Source organism: Thermobia domestica, chromosome 9, assembly GCF_964235325.1.
Source record: "Thermobia domestica chromosome 9, izTheDome1.hap1.1, whole genome shotgun sequence".
Classification (NCBI taxonomy): domain Eukaryota; kingdom Metazoa; phylum Arthropoda; class Insecta; order Zygentoma; family Lepismatidae; genus Thermobia; species Thermobia domestica.
Window position 1 is genome coordinate 113,855,425 of NC_137462.1, and position 16,519 is coordinate 113,871,943.

Consider the following 16,519-nt stretch of genomic DNA (forward strand, 5'->3'; position numbering starts at 1 on the left):
AATGATCTTACCTGTAAACTAGTAAATTTAAAATAGCTTTCATTTTAAAAGCATAATGTAGTAAAATGTTCGAAAATTTCAATTTTTCTCAATTTTTACGTTTTTTCAAGCTCGGGGGAAAACGGTAAAAAACTAGTTTTTTACCCAAAATTTCCGGTTTTTTCCAGGCCTTTACAACACTAGTCTTGACAGAGAAAATTGAGAAAATCATAATGAAAAATAGGACGATGACTATTCAAAATGCTGTGTGCAATAGGTATGAGTTATGGGTCTGTCTGGAATATATAGCGAACGTTTTGATATTTCCTTGTAAATCCACTTACTCACTCAACAAGAGATCTGCAAAACTATTAGTCTCGGGACTAGAAGCGGGACCAGAAGATGACTACTGTCGTTGGGAATCATGACAAACAGTCGAGCTGATAACAATGATTTACGAGCGAACTAATGATCTAAATCAAACCAGCTTTTCCGTTATAACGACATATCCAGGTGAATATGGGTAGGTACCAGCAGGTAATCCAATTAGAGTTCTCCAACTTGACGATAGTTCAGGCATTGTTTGCTAATATGTCACACTATATTAGAAAGTTTCTGAAGTCATATTCACACTTCCGACGAATGAGTTGAATTGTCCATTGGAAGGTTTTAGTGAGAGATCTTGTTTTGTCTTTGTGGCTGTGTGTGTTAGTGTCGGTGTGAATTCTGTTGTGTTAGTGGCGTCGTAAGAATTTCATGTATGAGGATGACAACGTATAAAAGCGTTATTCATTGGAATAGTGCTGGTGTTCGAGTGTTTCGTATCATAGCTTCGTCTGTATAGAACTTAAATGTATTACAATAGTGATGTACACTATGATCTATTGAGTCGTGAGTGCTAACTAATACATATTTTCACTAATAAGATACTTTAAAATAATATTATATCTATAAAAAGTTATAAAAGATTTAAAAAATCAATGCGGCTATGATCGAGTATATGCCTATTGCTTCTTAAATCTATAAATGAAAAAATACTTAAATCAATATGTATATTATATAACTAATGAAATTATGTACAATGTCAATATCATGATAAATTCTATTACGGCTTGTATATGAACAACAAAATTTGATATTAATCTTAGTAATACAAGTTTAGCTAATACATCTATCAACTAAAAGTAATGTATAAATCAATAATAACTTGCAATCAATAATCCTAATTGGAATTTAGATCCAGGTGCAATAGGAGTTTTAACTAATATTCTATAATCGTAAATACATATGTCAAAATTGATAGTCAATCGCTTAAAATCCTTCTTGCTTTAGCGCTATGTAATAAGCATTTAGCTCTTCGAAATATAAATGTCAGAATCAATAAGTGTTATCATAAATTTTTCGTGTTTGTTGGCCGACAAACAACAGAGAACTCGGCTGTAGTTTAAAATTATATTAAGTCGAAAACTTCGTATATTCGTGACTTCTTAGGCCTTATGCAGAGTCATTTTGACGTATGATTAGTGTCATACTAAAGGCTTGACTACCGCAGGAAACATATGTTAGTCGAACTTTTTAGTATAGTACTAATCACGCGTCAGAACGACTCTGCATAAGGCCCCTTATGTCTATTCGGGAAAAGTATTGTCTTAGGCTTTTTTTTTAAAAAAAAAAGTATTTACTTATCGTTAATTATTATAAAATCTTTATTTAATGTGGACATTCTTCGTCTGATCTCTGAAAAGACATTTATAAAAAAAACACATCCAACTTCAATACGGAATTCCGATTCTACACGCAGTGTTTGACTATAAAAAATAACTCTATTTAATAAACATCTAATAGTCGATTAGGGAATTCCTTAACTTTGTTCAGCACTGTACACTTCACCCTATCATTATAAAGATTATTTTATTTTTGTATTTTTTCATTTTTCGCTTTTTTTCTTGTTAGTTCATATTCGGTAGACTACTATTTGATACAATACACTTGTAGCGTCTTCTGCGTGTATAAGCAAGTATGTAGTATTATACATATATTGCAGTATTATTATTATTTGCTGGTTTCATATATATATATATATATATATATATATATATATATATATATATATATATAGATAGATAGATAGATAGATACATACATACATACATACATACATACATACATACATACATACATACATAGATGAATATTTATTTGTCTTATAGGTCTAAGCGTTAACGTTATTTTGTTATGTACTTATATTAATGTGAATATCACTCATAGTTCGACTTCCTGTGAACTATTCAAATTAATGTTTGTATTTCAAATGTTTACTGTTCTTTTAACGATTTTCTAGGAAGATTGAATGTTTAAACAAATAAAACTAATACACGACAAAAGAGGCTTTTACTTATTTAATGCTCTATGATGGCCTCAATGCTAATTGTCACCGAAATCTTAAAGGAAAAGTCTAGGACTCCTCTAGTCCATTTGTGGAAAGTAAACTTTCCATCTACTAGGGAATTCATATCAGGAAATTTTTAAAATTCTATTTTGATCTTTTGTATTTTTCTAGATAAATAGGATTCTACATTTTAAAAATGCCCTGTTTTACAAACTATCAAATGAGGCTGCTACTCTATCAGTCCCTCGGGGACTTTGGCAGTCTCTTCTATCGTTGTCCCTGAGGACTGATATGATTAAAATAAAATTTAATTACCAAGGAGTCAAACCCTACGCACTATTTACCTTCTGAGAATTTGACTTCCTGTCTACTTAGGGAACTTTTCTTAGGAAAATTTGTTGTAAACTTAATTGTTAAACGTAGCAATATTTTAAATATAAATTTAAATCGACAATTAAACTTAACTTTTAATAGCTCATTAGATTCCGGAAATTTATGTTTCGGTTTTCAAAAGAAAAGTTGTTTTTTTTTTTTTTTTCTAACTGTGGGAGCTTTGGTAGTAAACACTGAACAGTTCTACTCCTTACGGTCAAATCGAAACACAGAACTATGATCATGTACTTTCAAGTAACTTGGTTCAGGCGTTTAATTGTTTACTATTGTAGATGCTAAATCAATAGTAATGCTTTCGTAATCTCGATCTGTTAACAATATCATCATCATCATCATAGGTATTCTGCCTTTATTGGCAGGTCACTTGCCGCAGCTGAGAAGCTTCCATGCTCCACCGTCCTCCGCTAACCTTTTCGTCTTCGCGTATGATCTTTCTGTTTTAATATCATCCATTAATTGTAGTCTCTTTCGCCCCCTCCCTCTCTTTCCCGCCACCATACCCTCTAGGACGTCCCTCATGATACAATCTCTTCTTAGGCAATGTCCCAACCAGTTTCTCTTCCTCTTCCTAATAATATCTAAAAGTGTTCTTTTCTCACCCACCATTTCTAACACTCTCTCATTCGTTTTCCGCTCGACCCAACTAATTCTTTCCATTCTCCTCCACACCCACATTTCGAAGGCTTCCAGTCGATTTTCGTCACCTTTACGTAATGTCCATGTTTCCGTCCCATACAGTACAACACTCCACACGAAGCATTTTATGAGTCTTTTTCTCAACTCTTTGTTCAAGGTCCCACAAAACAGACTTTTCTTTCTTTTAAAGGCTTATTCCGCCATTCCTATCCTTGCTTTTATTTCACGTTCGCATTTCATGTCATTACTAAGAACACTACCCAGGTATCGAAAACTATTCACTTGTTCTATTTTCTCCCCTCCTACTTTTATATTTGACACAGACCCCTTCGTTCCAATCACCATGGCTTTTGTCTTTCTAACATTTATTTTCATCCCATATTCTTCAAAGCCCTTTCTCATTTTTTCTAACATTTTATTGATTTTCTTTTCCGATTCTGCAACAAGCGCCATATCGTCTGCAAATCTTATACATCTAATCATTCTACCTCCTACCGAAATGCCATCATCATCATGTAGGCTCTTTTTCACTATTTCTTCTAGATAGACATTAAATAGTGTTGGCGAGAGGCAGCATCCCTGTCGAACTCCCCTTCCTCTTAACAATATAGTTTTGTTTTATTTATGTAACGTATTTCGTCTATTTTTTCTTCGTGCCCTCAAGACATGTTACGTTGTTATACTAAAACATAACTGTCCTTTATAATCTATGAATGATATTATCATTTTCTTAGATGTTTACTTTTATTCATATAATATTTATTGTGTCAACTTGCATGCTACAAAGGCATAAGTTGTCGTTCTTTTTTCTTCCATGTCATAAAGACACGATATTACACATATCACTATGTTTCCCGAGTGGTATGTCACATATGTGTTGCTTTGTATGTCTGTGATGTCATTATATTTTTGTCTTGAAAAGTTATTATATTTCTTCTTTACATACCGTTCTGCCTAACGGAAATGTAGTTAGCATGAATCTGCGTTATTTAATTCAAGAAAATAAAAATTCTTACATCAAATTAATCTATATAAAATATTGCTTTATCATACTAAAAATATCCATAACCTACGAGTATATGATAATAATCATCTGTTTACAATTTCCGTCACCTATACAGTATCATGATTAGCTTTCGACTACGTGGTTAAAAACCACAAGATCCACTTATGTGGAGTCGGTTTTTCCTTCTAATTTCGAATATCTGATAGTCTGTCACGAACCCAGAATTAAGTAGTCCTAATTGTAATCAATAGTAATCTCCTTTATTTTAGTTTCCGTCATCCGAGACGATTTAGACGAGCCTGTCGTCTCCTTATGTGAAGATAATTACTTCCCTGAGTCATTGTTAATTATAACCACTTACGAGATATAATCTAATGATAGCAATGTAATTAATTCCACCAATCGAGGGTAGGTGGTTTTGGGATTTATAAGTTTCTCTGCCAGGATCCCAAGGATCCAATTACGCACTAACATAAGATTATTTAATCTTCTTTATATTTTGTTGTTATCGTTACAAAGGCGTAAACCTCATAGCATTCTCCACCAGGACAATATGCCTTAATGACAGTGTTGAAGGTATAGGTATAGGGATGAAGGTAGAGCTTAAATGCTACAATATTCAGTGTCATAAAGAAACACGCACTTCATCAATCTCGTATTGGTAATCTTTGTCTTTTCGCAGAAATTAATTTCTTGACACAAAATTTTATATATATATATATATTATTGAACATTTAGGAAGTGGAGAGTGTTTAATGTAATGTAGTGAGTTTGGGTATGGAAAGAACATATTTCTCTCTCACTAACCTCCTGTAGACTGATTTAGATGGCTTCCCTCTTATGAACCTGGAAACGGCTCGTCCTTGTAAATTGATGAATGATAGTAGACGCGAAGTCCACTGGATTCACTACTTATCCAGTGTGATTTAGAATGAGGATAGATGGTAATTGAGAATGTCACTTCTCATAGGATAGGTTGAGTTCAGAGTTAGCGCCTTGCGAACTCGGTTGTTTATTTCTGGAAGGTTAAGTTGTTGGTTTTGTAGTTACTGTTGACTATACTAGAGATTGAACTGAATGAAACTAGGAAGTCCTCAGTTTATATAGCACGAAAGAGATAATACTGAAACGTGGAAAAATACTATTTGTGGTGTCTCAAATCCAAAATCACGACGCGTGCAGAAAAATGTCAGTTTGAGAGAAATACGTTCATCAACCTAAGTAACTATAGGAAGTTCTTACAGATTGTTACGATTTGTTGCATACACAGTTTTACATGACATGGAAGTTATACAATGGAGACAAGCAACATAATTCGCATATGTAGACAGAATGCTATTCTTTTCCGATTTGTCTGGACAATTTAACAAGCGGATAGAAAAAAAAACTTAAGAAAATCCACGAGTGTGAAATAAACATAAAGATGTCTATAAAATTAAAATATTGATTACCATTTTTATTTTCCAAGACCACAGAACCTTAAAATTTTGTACAAGTGTTCTCCTTAGAGTGTAAGGTGCATATAAGACAGAATTGCTTTCAGTGTAGCCTTTAAGGGCATGGTAACGGGGCTAAAATTTTATTTTTGTTGTTCCCCAAATTTCCGAGAGGCGATTAGGCGTAGAATCTTGAAATGTACAAATCTTATTTTTTGCATTTCAAGCTCTAGATAAGACTATCTTATTTTTGAAATGATGCCACAAATAGCGGATAAGGAAGTTTGAATTATTTTCTGCCGTTCGCCAGATCTCCGAAATTATCAGACATACAACCTTAAAATTCTGTACAAATATTTTCCTTGAAGTTTAGGCTATAGATAAGATGTGATATTTTGAAATGTGGTACCTGAGAGGGGATAATAGTGCCTGGATATTTATTGCGGTTCTTCAGATCTCCGAAACATAGAACCTTAAAATTTTGTACAAATGTTCTTCTTGCATTTAATGCTATAGATATGACGAGCTTTTATGAAATGAGACCCCTGAGGGTGGATTTATGTTCTGACGTTGGCCAGATTTCCGAAATTCGTATTAAATGCACAATCTTGAAATTTTTTACAAATCTTTCCTTGCATTTTAAACTGTAGATAAGACGAGATTTTTTTTTAAAATGCGGCTCCTAAGGAAGGACAAGAAGGTTTGAATGATTTTTTGCCGTCTGCCACATCTCCGAAACTATTAGGCGTAACATCCTGAAATTCGGTAGAAATGTTTTTCCTTCTTCACACTAGATTGTAACTAAAGCTTTTTTTAAAATACGATCGTATTGGGCAAAATGGAGGCTTGAATACTTTTTTCGCTATTCAGATTTCAAAAACTATTAGGCTTACAACTTACAAATTTTGTTTATAAATATTTCCAATGTATCCTAGACTGAGCACATAAAGAAGGTTTCCAGGTTAAAAGGAAACCTTGAACATTATTTTCGATTCTACCAGATCATCGGAACTTTTGGGCACAAGAACTTGAAATTTTGTACAAATGTTCTTCTTTAGCCTTGGGTTGTGGATGATGTAGAGCATTATAAAGTGGCACTTTTACGGGGATTTTTTTTCTAAATTTTAGTCTTGCACAGTTATGCCATTTAAGTTAAGAGAAAAACTGTTGGGTTAAGAGAAAACTTATCAAATAGTAGTAGAAATCGTTTACAACGAAAAAGAAACTTATATTGTCCAAAGACCAAATATGAAAATGGAATGGAATTGAAACAAATAAAGTCATTCGCTCACCTACTGATCTTCATCGTGGTGAGGAGTTGTAGACGAAGTCATCATGAAGTCGTAGCATGGTTTCTTGTTGTCCAGAATATGAGAGAGATGTTTTGTCACATCTGCCAATTTCTTATCATTGATTGATACTTTAGCATTGTAAACTGCACATATTGGGAATGTGACAGCCACAGCAGTTCCTGGTTTTTACAGCATTTTTTTTTTTTTTTTTTTTTTTTTTTTTTTTTTTGTTTGTCAAGGCAATCAATAAAATAGCAAGCAATTACATAACCTGTACTGCAGAATCATATTGTAGATATCAGTATTTCGACACGAAAAAGGTCTCAGTTTTTATACTGATTGCATGGACTTTTTTAAATACTTCGGCCTCCAGTCCTTGAAGTCCAAGATGCTTTTGAGCGAAATGCTTGTCACAGGATGATGTATTTTTACTCATCACTTCTCATCAGCTCATTACATTCGTCAGGTGTGTACATTCTGTTGTTTCTCCTCATTTTTATTCTTTTTGCAGTGCCCATGATCCTATCAGACTGGAAGAACGAATGACCACGTGGGGGAAGTACTGGTGTATTTTCTAAAAATGACCAGTTGATACTAAAGCTAGCAGGAAAAATACCAATGCAATGTATCATTCCGACTTTGACCGCCACATGCATCGCTGAAGACATGTAGCTTTTTCCTAACGTATTTTCATCTGTTGCATTTTCATTCACAAAAAACTGCCAATTTCTTCAAGCTCCCGCTTTGCAAGTTCGTCGTGATAAGTGTGAAATAAGTTAAATCAGTTTTCATGTCATGAACGCAAAATACGTAAAGCCATAATTTTCTGAGATAAAACATTTCCTGGACTGGGATTTTGGACAGCGGTAAATTCGGCAAATAGCTGACACAAGTAAGAAAGAAAGTAAGAATCTTGCTCGTCCTTTGGACGTCCGTCATAAATAAAATTAATAAACGATTGCTTATCATCAAAAGAGAACTTACCAGTGCACATTTCTCTACGTGAATCAGAATTTATGAAACACGTGAGACGGATTTCCCTGGCACATAGGCAGTAGTACTGGTGCTCAGGCACCCATCACCACCAAGTCGTTTCGTCCTCTGAATAACATGTTTGTAAATATTGCGATTACGAACCCGCTTTTTCTAGTTTGGAAAAAAAGACACTTCCTCGGCCAATTCATCAGTATTAGATAATGATATTGCAATAAAATAAAGATATGACGATCAACACACACGTGAAACGCTTCAGTAGCTACTGATATCAACAATCACTCTGGAGGCCACAAAAAATAATAAAAATATAAACAATTGAAAGAATCAAATGTTTATAGAAGAAGGAAATACAAGTTCGGAATTCATTTTCTTCTTAAAACTTACACTGATTACAAGATGCTACATTTGCCTCTAGGAACTTTTCTTTCTGACTATATCACTCACATGTAGAACGAAGTTTAAGGATAATATAAAGTGCAACAAAGCCATTTTTACCCATTTTTGGTCTTCATCCCCTTCTTAAACATAATGCTTCAATATCGATTCTGAGTAAAGACAAAAGTTTTGGAAAATTCAGTTTGAGAAATACTAATCTTGAGTAATAATTTCCACAAAATGAGGAAAATTTTCCGATTTCGAATGTAGAAAAGAAATTTACAACATTAATTTTGATTTTAAAAAAATTGTCGCCTTCGGAATGCTGGAAATTAATTTAAACGTTCCCTAACAATTTCTATAAACGTGGGTGAATCCACTATTTCTGGATACAAGAAAACGACTTTGCTTGGTCTCGGCATAGTGGAAAGCGATTTAGTAGCAACTTAGGAGCGTTCGTGAGCATAATTTCAGCGAAATAAAACTTGCATTGACAAGTATTTGAAACCAAAATGGTGTCGTATATAACTTTCAAATAAAGCTTATTCTTCACATATGAAGTACGGGTATTCTCGGTTATAGTTAAGTTAGGTTGGCCAACTATACGAGGCACTAGTAAAAATTAGTTCATCCAGCATTTATTAAAACGTAAGAAATGAAATGAACTTTCCAGTTTTACATCCCACATGTATACCCTTAATGCTAAGGAGCCGGGTGATTAATAATAAAAGAATTGGTGGAATTGTAATTTGGGAGGACACGGGAGAACTCCGAGAAAACCCACGGACTCAATGTTATCTACCACAAACACATGTGGCCGGAGATAGAAACAGTAACGGAGACTCTTCGCACTAGAAGTGAGTGACTTTGTGAGTAGGCTAGCGTCTTCCCCATTAAAACTTCAGATTTCCTGTTAAATATAATAGAAGGAAAATATAGTCACTAATCAACAAACAAAATTAAAAGAGTACACTATCTGTAGAAAATTCTGAATTTATATCCTTCAGAACAGATAAATAGATAACCTAGAAAATATATATATAATCAGCATCAAAATCACTTTCAGATGTATCTATAGATGTTCCGGGTACAGAAGGAAAAGTTTAATTTATTGCTCAATGGGCCGGAAGTCATAATGAAATGACATCATTAGAGCGGTGACCAAAATTATAATTCTTTCCGTATCTTTACAAAAAGGTATCCTGGAAGATATATAATATTATATACATGTGAGATCATACTTTCCTCACTATACCGGATACTAGTATGGTTGGAGACACTTACGAAACCGAACTTTGTACTCACATCCCAGTCTTTACACTCCGCCGCATTTACTTTCTTCTCTCACTCTCTCTCTCTCTTTCTCTCTCCTTTTCTCTCGTTTCCTTTACCCAAAAGGAGCCGATAACCGCGTAACCACATTCCCGCCTACCTAGCTTTGACGTCAAGTGCTTCCAGAGCCAATTAGAGGGCAAGAAACATTGATTGACGTAACAGAGCAATTAGTAGAGTAGAGAGAGGGTGGAAGGACGGAAGGAAAAGGAAAAGGCGCTTCCAGAAAGAGAGAGAGAGAGAAAGGGAAAAGGGTTCAAGAAAGACGGACGCGCTCACCCAACGTGACTTCGTTTTGCTTCTGTTTTGCACTCAAACTCCGCTTCAACGTGCTCAGTACACGAGTTTCCTTGAAAGTCCGCCAGAGGGAACAGCAAACAAGGATGCAATTAACATGGCAGGAACAGAAACCCGTTGGAAAATTCTTAGGTTCTAGACAAGTGCAGAGAATAAAAGCGGAAACTAGGGAAGGAGCATATATATATATATATATATATATATATATATATATATATATATATATATATATATATATATATATATATATATATATATATATATATATATATATATATATAACTTGTGTCTGAGTGGGTGTGTATGTATATGTATATGTACATAGGAAAGTATTTTCTTAGGCAAAGGAACGGGGGAATGAACGACAGATAAAGAGAAAGTACAGGAGGGAGGGGTTGCGTACTTGTAGTGTACACGAAATTCACTAAACTAAAACTGGAGTAGAATACAGAAGTGTAGAGAAAACGAAAAAAATTCGAAGTGAGTCCCTTTTCTCTTGGAAGAGAAACTTCCACAAGAACCGCCCGTCACTCATTCACCCGCTGTTTCCGAGAAAAGGGATTTCTTTTTAAATTTCCACTCCCTTCTGCATTTTATTTCACCCCCTCAACCTTACCTACTCTTTCCACTCTCGGTTCATATCTTTCCTGTTCTCAATAAGTGGAAACAGTTTGGTAGGAAAGGCAAAGCAAGAACAGCCAGAAGCCTATGTAATGAGGACCTCGGAAGGAGGTCTTGTCAAGAAGGCAACCGACATGGCGCTTTTGTGTGTGCTATCGAGAGAGAAAGAGGAAGAGATTTTGAACGAATCGTAACTTTTTCGTAAAACCAAATACAAGAAACAAAAAAAAAGTACCCATGCCTCTACCACTAGTACTACCACTTGCCAGTTTAGTTTGAACTGTCTGAAAACACTAAGAACCATCACACAGACAGAGAGAGAGAAAGAGAGAGAGAGAGAGAAAGGAAGTCCTGAATTCGTGGCGATGATATTAAACTTTGGTGAATTTCGAAACTTTGGTCTACTTCAACATTGCCGTCAGAAGAGCTGGCTCCACCTCACTTGTCACTCGAAAAACCGCTAAGCCTTGTCTGTAACGTAGAGGATTCTCTGACAATCTCGGGGAAAGTATACGGTACAGTAAAGTAGAATTAAGCAAAAGGAAAACCGGAAAAAGAAAAGATACAAAACGAAAGAAGGAAATGCTTTGTTCCCGAGTTTAAGACTCCGTTGGGTAGATCCACGGGAAAAGGCTCTGAGAAACCACAAAGCTTATTGTCTGAGCATTAGCCGCCCAAAAGATCCTTGAGCTGTAGTTACAAAATGTTCTTTCAAAGAGCTTAACGGCAATTATCGACGGCAGATTGTAATTTTGAGAAGATTTAACTTGCGTTGCGCCATCAGCTTAGAGGAGGTTGGATTCTTTTCTTCGTCTGAGGAAGAGGAGTTCAACCACAGAATACGCATAGGTATTAGAGATGTCTTTCTTTGGAAACTAGTTCCTTCTCCAAGATTTCTACCTTTTTGTTGGATAAAGTTAGGAGTTTCTTGGGTTTCCATCTCAACTTTTCTTTCTTCTTTCATTTCACGCTGAGAACGAAGGGATTTAGCAAAGAAGATCTTGGTGTGTTCTGTTCTAGTAATACGTTTGGCAATACTCTTGTGGCTCTAAATAGGGTAGGTTGATTATCTTTGTTTTTCCTTGCGGTGAATCTTTCTTAGCTTAACTCCAATATCTAGGACATGCACATATACAATTTACCTATTACAAATAAATGCATTAGTAGAAGGAGAATATTTTAAACACTGTTCAATTCTACCATCACAACATATTAATCCTATACAAGGTTGACATAAAGTCTGAAACGAATTCTAGTAAAATTTTCTGATTGGTGACTACCGATGAGCTATGGCACTGAGGAAAAAAGAGCAACTACAGATAATTCTTCTCTGTGGACAACAATGATAGATGCAGAGGTAAGCGGAGAATAAGTTGAATGGTCAAGAGGTCAAAAAGCCATAGATTAGTTACAAAATTGAAGCAGTACTATTACTATCAGGATGCTCACGAGAATGTATTTCAGAGGAGAAAAATCCTTGAAAGTGTTTCTCCGTTGAATCCGTGTTTCCGTAATTGATCACATTACTACTCGATATTCCCACGTGCATTGCATATTACGATTTATCATTGCATTTTCTTGTGTACGTTTCGCTTTAGGTTAGATATTGTTTTGCTAATTTACATAACAAGATAGCGACGCTTCTACTTGTATGGAGTAAATATTTTGAATCTTCCTATCCGAAATTCTCCGAAGCAAAACGGAAAAGGGCAACAACGAAAAGTACAACTTTCCCCAGTATTGTAATTGACTAATTGCTTAGTGGTATGACAATATAGCTTTCAAATAATCAGTTAATATATTGATATTTTAATGTTAAAGATAACGCAACCCATTAGAATACTATATGATGTACAAAATTGTCCATCTTCACAAAGTTAATATAAATCTAGTGTATAAAAATAGGACATAAAGGTAATTGTTGGTAGTAGTGATCCCAACATGTCTTCGTGGAACAATCTGAACCTGATAGCAGAGTGTACAAAAACGTGCAGTGTACGATACTTCCTTATTAACCCGTGTGGTCATCCAGAGTGCATGCACAATCGGCTGTTTGGGTAGGTAGTCGGTTGAACACATGCTGTAGAAATATATGTCTTTCTAGGACATGGTCGTAGATCTTAGCTAAACTGGGTGATGGTCGCTGTCAAAGCCCAGCTAGCAGTTATGCGCCGCCTTAACATGCCTCATATTTGCTTAATAGGATTTATGACCAAAGACCTAGCAGGATAGTGTAAAAGGCATAACACGAATATAACAAACTGAGTTATCATGACAGTGTGGAAGCATGTATTATCCTGCTGCTAGATATGGTCCCACAAAGTATCAAATAAGGTCGTAGGAAAGGACTCTTGATGTCACAAATATATGACACACTATACACAATTTCTTGAATGAAGGCTAGATACGTGTGAGATGTTTAGCATCTTCACCCATGCCAGAATATTACACATTTATTTTGTATGGCGGGGACGAACACACAACATGGATTTGCCTCCAACAATCGTGTGTTTATTGTTCGCGCTTTCACATGGAATATTAGAGTATACTGTGTCTCTGATTCCATTAGAAGGTCACTGTTTTGTCAGTTAGAGCGAGCCGAGAGTTTTTCTGTCCAGGAGATCCCCTGTACGTCATTGGAGTACTTCTGGAAGAGGTATATCTGTTGTGGAAACTCGATATCTCCCATATGTACACAATTGATGGGTACATATCACACGTTACGACCCACGCTAATGGCGTTCTGCACAACGATAACCCGGCCTCCCGCAAATCCCATAGTATGACCACGCTCTAAGTCAATTAATTGAATAATGGGAGTTCCCTGACATTGCAGATAATGATCCATACACAACGGATTCACATACACAACTACACTCCTCGTGTTGTTCTGTAACGTTCAAACTACCAGCACGCCCTTTACAGTCACTACTAGCAACCTCTCGACTACCAGTGATAGAACGGGCCACGAGCTTGAGGAAATCCGGAAGCAGTCAGACCCAAAATTCGCCAGACCCGCAACCAAGAGAAGAAACATCTTCGTATTTTAGCGTCATTCTAAAAAATGTGATTTTCTTTCTCTCTCTCTCTCTCGCTCTTCTCATTAAATGTATAATTTCATTCTTCTCTTATGTGCGTCTGATTGTTTGAAAGCATAGCACTGAAAAACAACTACAAGGGTATAAATGGGTGAGAATCATAGAAATGAAAAGCTATATGTTTTTTAATGAGTAAACGTAAAAATTTAATCTAACGAGTTTGCAAATCTTACCATGTGGAATATAAGAGATACCACTGAGTTCAAACAGTTATATTAAATCATTTTATGTAGTCTATGTTCATCTATATTTTATTTATTTATACATATTTCTGGGTATTACCGTCATGAATGAGGAATGATACCTCTCGGCGAGCACATTAACCGAGGAAGAGGAGAAGAAGGAAGCTGAATGGGATCTCAGGGTATGTCAGGCACTATACCAGGATTTTCGCAGCATGAATAAGGAAACTCGAGGATAAACTTTACTCAGGATGACTAGCCTGAAAAAGCTGTTAAACCTTTGCGACCGAGTGTCTCCACCGGGAACAGAACCTGGGACCGCTCGCACAAAAGACGACTGCTTTGCAAACTACGCTACGCGGATCCACTAGTTTGTGTTCGAAACCACGTATTACTTTTCAGTATGGAAAGACGAATACACGTGACATTATATTTAAATTGTCAAAATCAAACAAGCTTGAGTAGTGACAATCATTAATCCACTTAAAACGCTACAATAACACTGTAGAGTTGATATTTCAGCTGCTTCCGGGTCGCTGGGACTGGTTGGGTCTTCGGGTCTCCTCCGCCGAGTCACTCCGGATCACTAGGTCAAACTGGATCTGAAATGTAAGACCCATATCCGGATGATCCAGACAAAAGTATTGACCAAGGTGTTTCGTGACCCGTTTCATCACTGCCGTTTACTGTGGTCGGAGAGACTTGCCACTGTTCCATGCCATGCCCACTGTTCCCAACAGGTGCCTTCAGAAAACCATTATATCTCATAAAATCTAGCTAAAAATAGGTAAAACCCTTCTGAAGTTATAGCTAACAGAATTTCATAATAAAACAAAGCAAAATAGTTATTAGTTTTACTATATACTCAAAACCTACCGTGGTATTCTTTCTATGGTACTCTCAAATAAAATACTTCCTACTCAAGCTATTACAGTAGACCTATACTTTGCTTGTATCATTGTCGAGATGTTACACATCCCTTCAATTCCTTCCTTCGTCTATAATTACAGTGTTAAATTTGCTTTATATAGAAGGCACTATTGATCTAGGATAACAACAAAAATATATTTTTTGCCAAACTTACACTGAAAATTCTCGTACGTAAATTAATTGACACACAATCATAGTCAACGTTTTGCGAATAAAATCAGAAAAATAAACACACTGCTGAACAAGACTGCACTTATTTAATATAAAAATACATTTACCCGTGACGTTTAGATCTTCTAGCCAAGATCCTCATCAGATTTACATTAATTAAGCGCTGAAATTAGCCATAAAAAGGTGGAATTTACAGAAATCCGATTTGCAGAGATCATGTTAGTAACAAGACACGTAAGACAGACTGTGTTATCGCATTGGAAGTTATATAACAATCAAAATAATTACGAAAATAGCAATTTATATTTCGTTGTTTTTTATTCATGGTTTTACAGAAGTTTTTGACTGATAAAGATATTCAATTACCGCTTAGCAAAAACGACTAGAACTTGGAAACTTGGAAAGCAGAATTGGGCACAAATCAAAATTATAACTAATAGCTGAACTACATTTTTAATGGCTAAATATTATGTGAAAATGGCTAGATTTAGCCATTAAATAGTAATACTGAGAATGTCATCTTTTTGTCGTATGAATACATATATACAGTATACAGTCTTTATATTTTAAAAATCGAGCAACTTTCTTAAAACATAAATCGCTGCTATTAACGCGTATTTCACTGTATCTCACACATGTTCTAAAAGTTAGTTTGTCCACTATTATGCTAAGATGACACATGAAGGGTGTGTCCGAACTTCTTAGGGATTTTTTTTAAATTAAATAATTTCATCTTTTATTATTTCCTGGAAGTTTAAAATTTAAAATTTCATTAACTTTCACCTAGATTTTGAAAATAACTTTCCCTTAACTGTATGTATTTAGTGAGACTGCAAATTATGGATGCGTTAAACATCAAATAATATTCTCGACAAAGTGGATAGGGATGCGCACGAGACAAGATTTGTGGCTGTCTCGTCTCGAAAATGTGCTGTAAAAGTGATGTCTCGACTAGAAAAATGTATATTTTACTATTGGAAGAACCGTGTCTCGACTCGAATTTTATCAGGAAAATCCTGTCTCGACTCTTCTCGTGCGTATCTAGGGTCAATGTCAACAGACCAAAATTATATCCACGAAGAAATTAAATGTCGACTGAAAACAGTGAATTTGTGTTATTATTCTGTTCAAAATCTTTTGTCGTCGCGAATTCTGTCGAGGAAATTGAAGCTTAAAATATACCAAAAGATAATCATGTTCATGGTTGTGAAACATGGTCACTTACGCTGAGGGAAGAAGGCAGACTGAAAGTATTTGAAAATCCTGAGACGAATATTCGGACCCAAGTAGAACTGGAATGAAGAACGGCGTAAACTTCATAACAAAGAACTGCATAATTTATACGGTTTACCAAATATTGTTAGTCTTCAAGTCTAGGAGGGTCAG